Below are 10,087 nucleotides of genomic sequence, written 5' to 3'. Positions count from 1 at the left end.
AAATCGATCCATGTATATATATTATTTGGAACAACCATAGACACTCTATATGCAGTAATGTTGGAGTTAGCTTTACAGGGTTGAGGTTGATTCCAAATATTAATATACTTTGAGTTGTGATCTAGCCTGAGACGTGTATACACTGGGTCGTGGATTGATTCAAGATAATACATATTGATTTATTTCTGTACATCTAACTGTGGACAACTAGTTGTAGGTTACTAACGAGGACAGCTAACTTAATAAACTTAAAACAGTAAAACGTATTAAAAATGTTGTAAATATATTTTGAACATACTTTGATATATATGTACATATTTGTTATAGGTTCGTGAATCAACCAGTGGCCAAGTCTTACTTCCCGACGAAGTGAAAATCTGCGAAAGTGAGTTATAGTCCCACTTTTAAAATCTAATATTTTGGGATGAGAATACATGCAGTTTTATAAATGTTTTACAAAATAGACACAAGTAAATGAAACTACATTATATGGGTGAATGATCGAAGCCGAATATGCCCATTTTGCTTGGTAACCTAAGAATTAGTAAACTGATCTACTAATTGACGCAAATTCTAAATATAGATCTATTGGGCCTAACGAACCCCATCCAAAGTACCGGATGCTTTAGTACTTCGAATTCGTTTTTATCATGTCCGAAGGATTTCCCGGAATGATAGGGGATATTTTTATATGCATCTTGTTAATGTTGGTTACCAAGTGTTCACCATATGAATGATTTTTATCTCTATGTATGGGATGTATATTGAAATATGAAATCTTGTAATCTATTATTATGATTTGATAATATATAGGTTAAACCTATAACTCACCAACATTTTTGTTGACGTTTTAAGCATGTTTATTCTCAGGTGATTATTAAGAGCTTCCGCTGTTGCATACTAAAATAAGGACAAGATTTGGAGTCCATGCTTATATGATATTATGTAAAAACTGCATTCAAGAAACTTATTTTTGATGTAATATATTCGTATTGTAAACCATTATGTAATGGTCGTGTGTAAACGGTATATTTTAGATTATCATTATTTGATAATCTACGTAATGCTTTTTAAACCTTTATAGATAAAATAAAGGTTATGGTTATTTTAAAAATGAATGCAGTCTTTGAAAAACGTCTCATATAGAGGTCAAAACCTCGCGACGAAATCAATTAATATGGAACGTTTATAATCAATATGAACGGGACATTTCAGTTTGTATTCGAGCGTTGGTCTTAGAGAACCAGAAAATTGCATTAGTGTGTCTTACTGAGTTTGTTAGGATGCATTAGTGAGTCTGGACTTCGACCGTGTTTTTCTTCGAAAAAGATTGCTTAACATTTTTGTTGTTGGAAACTATATATTATTAACATGTAAATATTATGTGATATATTAATCTCTTAACGTGTTTAATATTGTGTGATAGATGTCTACCTCTAGTACAAATCCCATTGATTCACCTAATAATAATGAAGAGTCGAATATATTTTGGGAAGATTCACAAATTCCCGAAGAGGAACCGGAAGAGGAGGAACCGGAAGAGGAGGAACTGGAAGAAGAGGAACCAGAAGAGGAGGAATCGGAAGAGGAGGAACCAGAAGAAGAAGAGGTTCCGGAGGAAAAAATATTGATACATATAGTAAATCGATTAAATAAAAGAAAATCTTCAACCAACGGACCAAAGTTAATAATGGTCAATGGTGTTTCCACCGAAGAAGCAAAATATTGGGAAGATTACCAATTTTCTGATGAATCGGATCCCGATGAGGATTCCGATGATGTTATAGAAATTACCTCGACCCAATTTAATAAAGCGAAAGAAAATAATAAGGGAAAAGGTATAAAAATAGAGAAACCCGATTCCAACCCCGATGAACTTTATATGTATCGGCAACATCCGTATTTCCTAAAATGCAACAATGACTCGGGAACCTCTAAACCACCAGGTTTTTCTAAACCATTATGGAAAACGACGGCTCGTATTAGAGGAACACCATATATTCGTAGAAAATTAGGAAAACGAACCAAGTCCGAAGAAGAAGAAACCAGTGATTCAGATTAGAGGGTTGTAATCATGTTGTGTATTATATGTATTGTAGTGTGCTTGTACTTTTATGTTCTATGTAAAAATTTCTTGTATTGTTTGTTAATTATCTTTTACGAATCTAATCCTTGTCTATTTTACAGTATAAAAATAAAATGGACGTTAAGGGTAGACAATCGAATATTTTAGAAGACCTACCAGAGGATATGATTGAGGAAATCTTGTCTAGAGTCGGTCAGAATTCATCAGCACATTTAGTTATGGCGAAATTAACTTGTCAAACATTTGAAAGACTTTCCAGAAATGCCTTAGTTTATAAAAGGCTTTCCTTTGATAGGTGGGGTATATCACATTGGGGAGACCGTAAGTTAGGCCGTGTTTTCTTTAAAGCATTAAATGCGGGGAACCCAAATACAATTTTAAGCTACGTGTTAAGAACCTATTTTGACTCAACATAACCCAACATAAGATTTCGTGAATTAGAAAGAGCTTCTAGCATGAAACATAAAGAAGCATGTTATGCTTACGGGTTAGTGACGTTCGCTTCTTACCAAAGTGAGAAAAAGAACATTGGATTGCAACTTTTAAATAAAATCTTCCCACAAGTGACGGATTCAGTAGTTGGGGTGAGAAACAAGGTTTTTAGATTATTACAGGGCTGCTGGACATTACGAAACCCTCGTCCTTTTGACGACATTACAACATGCTGCCTAGCCAATGGTCATAACGGTTATTTTCCACAAGACCAAGGATGGAAAGTCATCTTAGTAAAACCAGAATGCATGACTTGTTTCTGGACTTATGAATTATGTGTCTTTATTTCCTTTGCTGAACAACTTGCGTATTAACTAGATTTATCTTCAAAACTGTCATGTATCATAGTGTACTATATTTCATGTTATATGTAATATAGCAAAGTTGTAAGTTTGAAAAATATTTGTATGTGATATATTATTATAATCAGTTTTTCATATGGAATTGTAGTAGTTGAATTGTATATTAGCTACTAAGTATGAACTTAACGGGTAGGTAGTACCCGTATTTAAACTTATAAAACGCTAATATGAAGAAAAAGCTTTTATAAATGAGTTCATATTATGCTACGAAATAATATTGACTACTCTTAATATTCTGTATGATTAACTCGATTCAGTTGGCTATTTTGAAGGAAATGGCACCCACTACTCGACACACCATGAATATAAGTGAAGAGGAATTTCGTACCTTTCTTGCTGCAAACATAGCCGCAGTACAGGTTGCGCTACATACCAACAATAACTCTGAATCTAGCAATGCAGCTAACGGCGCAAGAAATCGTGTAGGATGCTCCTACAAAGAATTCACTGCCTGCAAACCTTTGGAATTTGATGGAACCGAAGGACCAATTGGATTGAAACGGTGGACCGAGAAAGTCGAATCGGTGTTTTCCATAAGTAAGTGTACTGAAGAGGACAAAGTTAAGTACGCTACGCATACCTTCACAGGTACTGCGTTAACATGGTGGAATACCTATCTTGAACAGGTAGGACAAAATGCTGCTTACGCACTACCGTGGTCGGCATTCAAGCAATTGATGAACGAGCAGTACCGTCCTAGAAACGAAGTCAATAAACTTAAGGCAGAACTTAGAATGTTACGAACACAAGGGTTCGACCTTACCACATATGAACGACAATTCACAGAGTTGTGCCTATTGTGTCTGAAAGCATTCGAAGATGAAGAAGAGAAGATCGACGCATTTGTAAAAGGGTTACAGTAAGGATTCAAGAATATGTGAGTTCACACGAGCCCCCTTCTATACAGAAGGCAAGTCGAATGGCTCATAAACTCATAAATTAGATTGAGGGAAGAATTAAAGAGCAGGCGGCCGAAGAAGCCAACACGAAACAACTCAAGAGGAAGTGGGAGGAAAACGGTGACAAGAGTCACCAGTACAACAACAACAATTACAACCACAATCGCAACAACTATCCCCACAACCGCAACAACAATCGCAACAATAAATGCAATCCTAACAATAACTACAACAAACATCCCAACAACAACAACTACAACAACCGTTTCAACAATAATAACAATCCCAACAACAACCTTAATAACAACAACGGCAACAAAAACCAAAAACAGCCATGTCATAGGTGTGAAGAAAATCATCAGGGGTTTTGCACGACATTTTGCAACAGGTGTAAAAGAAATGGTCATAGCGCGACAAAGTGTGAGGTCTATGGACCAAAGTTTAATAGAACTAAAGGAACAAATAATGTCGGGACAAGTAATGCCGAAACGAATAGTGTCGGAGCAAGTAATACCAATGCTGTTTGTTATAAATATGGAAAACCGGGCCACATTATTAGAAATTGCCCGAATCAGGGGAATACTAATGGGCAGGGTCGTGGAAGAGTTTTCAATTTTAATGCGGTAGAAGCACAGGAAGACCCGGAGCTTGTTACGGGTACGTTTCTTATTGATGATAAATATGCTTATGTTTTATTTGATTCGGGTGCTGATAGAAGCTATATGAGTAGAGAATTTTGTGCTAAATTAAGTTGCCCATTGACGCCTTTGGATAGTAAATTTTTACTCGAATTAGCAAACGGTAAATTAATTTCAGCAGATAATATATGTCGGGAGAGAAAAATTAAACTGGGGGATGAAACGTTTAAAATTGATTTAATACCAGTCGAGTTAGGAAGTTTTGATGTAATAATTAGCATGGACTGGTTGAAAAAGGTGAGAGCAGAGGTCGTTTGTTACAAAAATGCGATTCGCATTATGCGTGAAAAAGGAAAACCTTTAATGGTGTACGGAGAAAAGAACAACGCGAAATTAAATCTTATTAGTAGTTTGAAGGCGCAAAAACTAATAATACAAGATTGTTACGTCATTCTAGCACACATCGAGGAAGTTAAACCTGAAGAAAAGAACATCAGTGATGTTCCCGTCGCAAAAGAATTTCCCGATGTATTTCTGAAAGAATTACCAGGATTACCCCCACATCGATCCGTTGAATTTAAAATAGACCTTGTACCAAGAGCTGCACCAATAGCTCGTGTTGCATACAGACTCGCACCCAGCGAAATGAAAGAATTACAAAGTCAGTTACAGGAACTTTTAGAGCGTGGTTTCATTCGACTAAGCACATCACCATGGGGAGCTCCTGTTTTGTTTGTCAAGAAGAAAGATGGTACATTCAGGTTGTGTATCGACTACCGAGAGTTGAACAAACTTACCATCAAGAACCGCTACCCACTACCGAGAATCGATGACTTATTTGATCAACTACAAGGCTCGTCTGTTTATTCGAAGATGGATTTACATTCTGGATATCATCAAATGCGGGTGAAGGAGGATGATATTCCAAAGACTGCTTTTAGGACGCGTTACGGTCATTACGAGTTTATGGTTATGCCGTTTGGATTGACTAACGCATCAGCTGTGTTCATGGACCTCATGAACCGAGTATGTGGGCCATATCTTGATAAGTTGGTCATTGTTTTTATCGATGACATACCTATTTACTCGAAGAATGATCAAGAGCACGAAGAACATTTGAGAAAAGTGCTAGAGTTGCTGAGAAAAGAAAAAATGTACGCTAAGTTTTCAAAGTGTGCATTTTGGTTGGAAGAAGTTCAATTCCTCGGTCACATAGTGAACAAATAAGGTATTCAGGTGGATCCAGTAAAGATTGAAACCGTTGAAAAGTGGAAAACCCCGAAAACTCCAAAACACATACGTCAGTTTTTAGGACTAGCTGGTTACTACAGAAGGTTCATCCAAGACTTTTCCAGAATAGCAAAACCCTTGACTGCATTAACTCATAAAGGGAAGAATTTTGAATGGAAAGATGAACAAGAGAAAGCGTTTCAATTGTTAAAGAAAAAGTTAACTACGTCACCTATATTGTCATTACCTGAAGGGAATGATGATTTTGTGATATATTGTGACGCCTCAAAGCAAGGTCTCGATTGTGTATTAATGTAATGAACAAAAGTAATTGCTTATGCTTCTAGACAATTGAAGATTCACGAGCAGAATTATACGACGCATGATTTGGAATTAGGTGCGGTTGTTTTTGCATTAAAGACTTAGAGGCATTACTTATATGGGGTCAAAGGTATTATATATACCGACCACAAAAGTCTTCAACACATATTTAATCAGAAACAACTGAAAATGAGGCAGCGCAGATGGATTGAATTTTTGAATGATTACGACTTTGAGATTCGTTATCACCCGGGGAAGGCAAATGTGGTAGCCGACGCCTTGAGCAGAAAGGACAGAGAACCTATTCGAGTAAAAGCTTTGAATATAATGATTCACACTAACCTTACTACTTAAATAAAGGAGGCGCAACAAGGAGTTTTAAAAGAGGGAAATTTAAAGGATGAAATACCCAAAGGATCGGAAAAGCATCTTAATATTCGGGAAGATGGAACCCGGTATAGGGCGGAAAGGATTTGGGTACCAAAATTTGGAGATATGAGAGAAATGGTACTTAGAGAAGCTCATAAAACCAGATACTCAATACATCCTGGAACGGGGAAGATGTACAAGGATCTCAAGAAACATTTTTGGTGGCCGGGTATGAAAGCCGATGTTGCTAAATACGTAGGAGAATGTTTGACGTTTTCTAAGGTCAAAGCTGAGCATCAGAAACCATCAGGTCTACTTCAATAACCCGAAATCCCGGAATGGAAATGGCAAAATATTACCATGGATTTCATCACTAAATTGCCAAGGACTACAAGTGGTTTTGATACTATTTGGGTAATAGTTGATCGTCTCACTAAATCAGCACACTTCCTGCCAATAAGAGAAGATGACAAGATAGAGAAGTTAGCACGACTGTATTTGAAGGAAGTCGTCTCCAGACATGGAATACCAATCTTTATTATCTCTGATAGGGATGGCAGATTTATTTCAAGATTCTGGCAGACATTACAGCAAGCATTAGAAACTCGTCTAGACATGAGTACTGCCTATCATCCACAAACTGATGGGCAGAGTGAAAGGACGATACTAACGCTTGAAGAAATGCTACGGGCATGTGTTATTGATTTCGGAAACAGTTGGGATCGACATCTACCGTTAGCAGAATTTTCCTACAACAACAGCTACCATTCAAGCATTGAGATGGCGCCATTTGAAGCACTTTATGGTAGAAAGTTCGGGTCTCTGATTTGTTGTAGTGAAGTGGGGGATAGACAGATTACGGGTCCGGAGATAATACAAGAAACTACCGAGAAGATCATCCAAATTCAACAACGGTTGAAAACCGCCCAAAGTCGACAAAAGAGCTACGCCGACATTAAAAGAAAAGATATAGAATTTGAAATTAGAGAGATGGTCATGCTTAAGGTTGCACCTTGGAAAGGCGTTGTTCGATTTGGTAAACGAGAGAAATTAAATCCAAGGTATATTGGACCATTCAAGATTATTGATCGTGTCAGACTAGTAGCTTACCGACTTTAGTTACCTCAACCACTCGCGGCTTTACATAACACTTTCCACGTCTCGAATTTGAAGAAATGTTTTGCTAAAGAAGATCTCACTATTCCGTTAGATGAAATCCAAATCAACGAAAAACTTCAATTCATCGAAGAACCCGTCGAAATAATGGATCGTGAGGTTAAAAGACTTAAGCAAAACAAGATACCAATTATTAAGGTTCAACGGAATGCTCGTAGAGGACCCAAGTTCACCTGGGAACGAGAAGATCAGATGAAGAAGAAATACCCGCACTTATTTCCAGAAGATACGTCAACACCTCCAACTTCTTAAAATTTCGGGACGAAATTTATTTAACGGGTAGGTACTGTAGTGACCCGAACTTTTCCATGTTTATATATATATTAAATGAAATTGTTATTTACATGATTAAGTGTTTCCAACATGTTAAGTAATCAAACTTGTTAAGACTTGATTAATTGAAATAGGTTTCATATAGACAATTGACCACCCAAGTTGACCGGTGATTCACGAACGTTAAAACTTGTAAAAACTATATGATGACATATATATGATTATATATATAGTTAACATGATATTATGATAAGTAAGTATCTCATTAGGTATTTTAACTATGAGTTATATACATAAAATTGAGTTTATTGATTTAAGAAACTCGAAACGATATATATAACGATTATCGTTATAACAACGTCTTACTAAATACATATGAATCATATTAAGATATTGATACACTATGTTTAATTATGTTAAATTATAAGTAAATATAGCATTAAGTGTATTAACAATGAACTACATGTGTAAAAATAAGACTACTAACATAATGATTTCGAAACGAGACATATATGTAACGACATTTAACTGTATATATATCATACTAAGATATATTATATATCATGATAATGTAACAATTTACCATCTATTTAAATATAATAAACAATGGGTTAATAACATTTAACAAGACCGTTAACCTAAAGGTTTCAAAACAACATATACATGTAACGACTAACGATGACTTAACGACTTAGTTAAAATGTATTTACATGTAGTGTTTTAATATGTATTCATACACTTTTGAAAGACTTCAAGACACTTATCAAAATACTTCTACTTAACAAAAATGCTTACAATTACATCCTCATTCAGTTTCATCAACAATTCTACTCGTATGCACCCGTATTTGTACTCGTACAATACACAGCTTTTAGATATATGTACTATTGGTATATTGTAATGACCCGGAATTTTCCGACCAAATTATACTTATGAGATTAATATTTACATAAATTAAACCATACCAACATGATAAGCAATCCAAATTGTTGAGACTTGTGTTTTTGAAAAGAGTTTTACACAACGTTTGACCGTCCAATATGACCGATGATATCACGAACTATATAACATATGATAATTATACGTTTGTGTATATATATGTATTTATATACATTTAACATGATCTAAGGATGGTTTAACATCTCATTGTGTACTAATGATAATGAGTTATAAGTATATTTTGAAACTACTAACTTAAGTTTTCAAAACGATAACTATACGTAACATTCTTTGATATATATACTTATAATATATAATGCTTATACACGTATCGTATATATAAAGTATTTAATCACTTTTTAAGGACTTAAATACATAAAACAATATAAGTATATTCACAAAAGATAGCTATATTTGAATTCTCGTTCCGTTTCCTCAAGATTTCTATACGTATATATAGGGTATATGTACCCATGTCATACCCAGCTTCTATACATATTTACTATTGGTATATACACATCAAATCAACATTCTATTCAACATTATTACTGCCCTAGATATGAGGTAACTAGGATTTGTCAAGTAGTATGAATTATTAGTAAGAAAACAAAATTAGGTATCCTTTTCTTTCTTTATAAACTAAAAACGTTTTTATAAATGAACACCATTTCTTCACTCCATTTTCTCATACCTACACCCTCATTTCTCTCTCAAAATACTCCTAACTTCATACTTGATCATCTCTATGCATTTTCCCCATCATTTAGCTTCAATTACAAGCCTTAAACACCATAAGAAAACTCTTTCAAGAACATATCAAAATAACCACCCATTTGAAGAAGTTTACTTCCAACCTTTTGATCTAACTCCACCACTCTTTGATTCCAAGATTATTTCTTATCTTTTGTAGTAACTTTGTCCAAGTAACTTGAGGTAGTAACCTTGTTCATAATCTTATTCAATTCATATTCATATAGCTATCTTATTTTGTGGTATAAAATTTTAACAACAAGAACATAGTTTGAATGATTTCAAACTTGTTCGCAAACTAAATAGATCCTTCTAACTTGACTTTTAAAACACTTCAAGACCTGTAATATATCATAATGATATGCTAACCTAACAAGATATAACTTGGTTTTACAAAGAACATCTTAAAAACTGAATCTACGTCGTCGGAGTGCAACCGGGGGCTGTTTTGGGTTGGATAAGTAAAAACCATCTTGAACTTTGAATTGGGAGTTTATGTTCTGGAAAAATGATATTTCTTATGAATATGTTAACACATAAAAATTTCATGGT

Source organism: Rutidosis leptorrhynchoides, chromosome 8, assembly GCF_046630445.1.
Source record: "Rutidosis leptorrhynchoides isolate AG116_Rl617_1_P2 chromosome 8, CSIRO_AGI_Rlap_v1, whole genome shotgun sequence".
Classification (NCBI taxonomy): domain Eukaryota; kingdom Viridiplantae; phylum Streptophyta; class Magnoliopsida; order Asterales; family Asteraceae; genus Rutidosis; species Rutidosis leptorrhynchoides.
The sequence above is the reverse complement of the archived record's forward strand: the minus strand, read 5'-3'. Positions refer to the sequence as shown.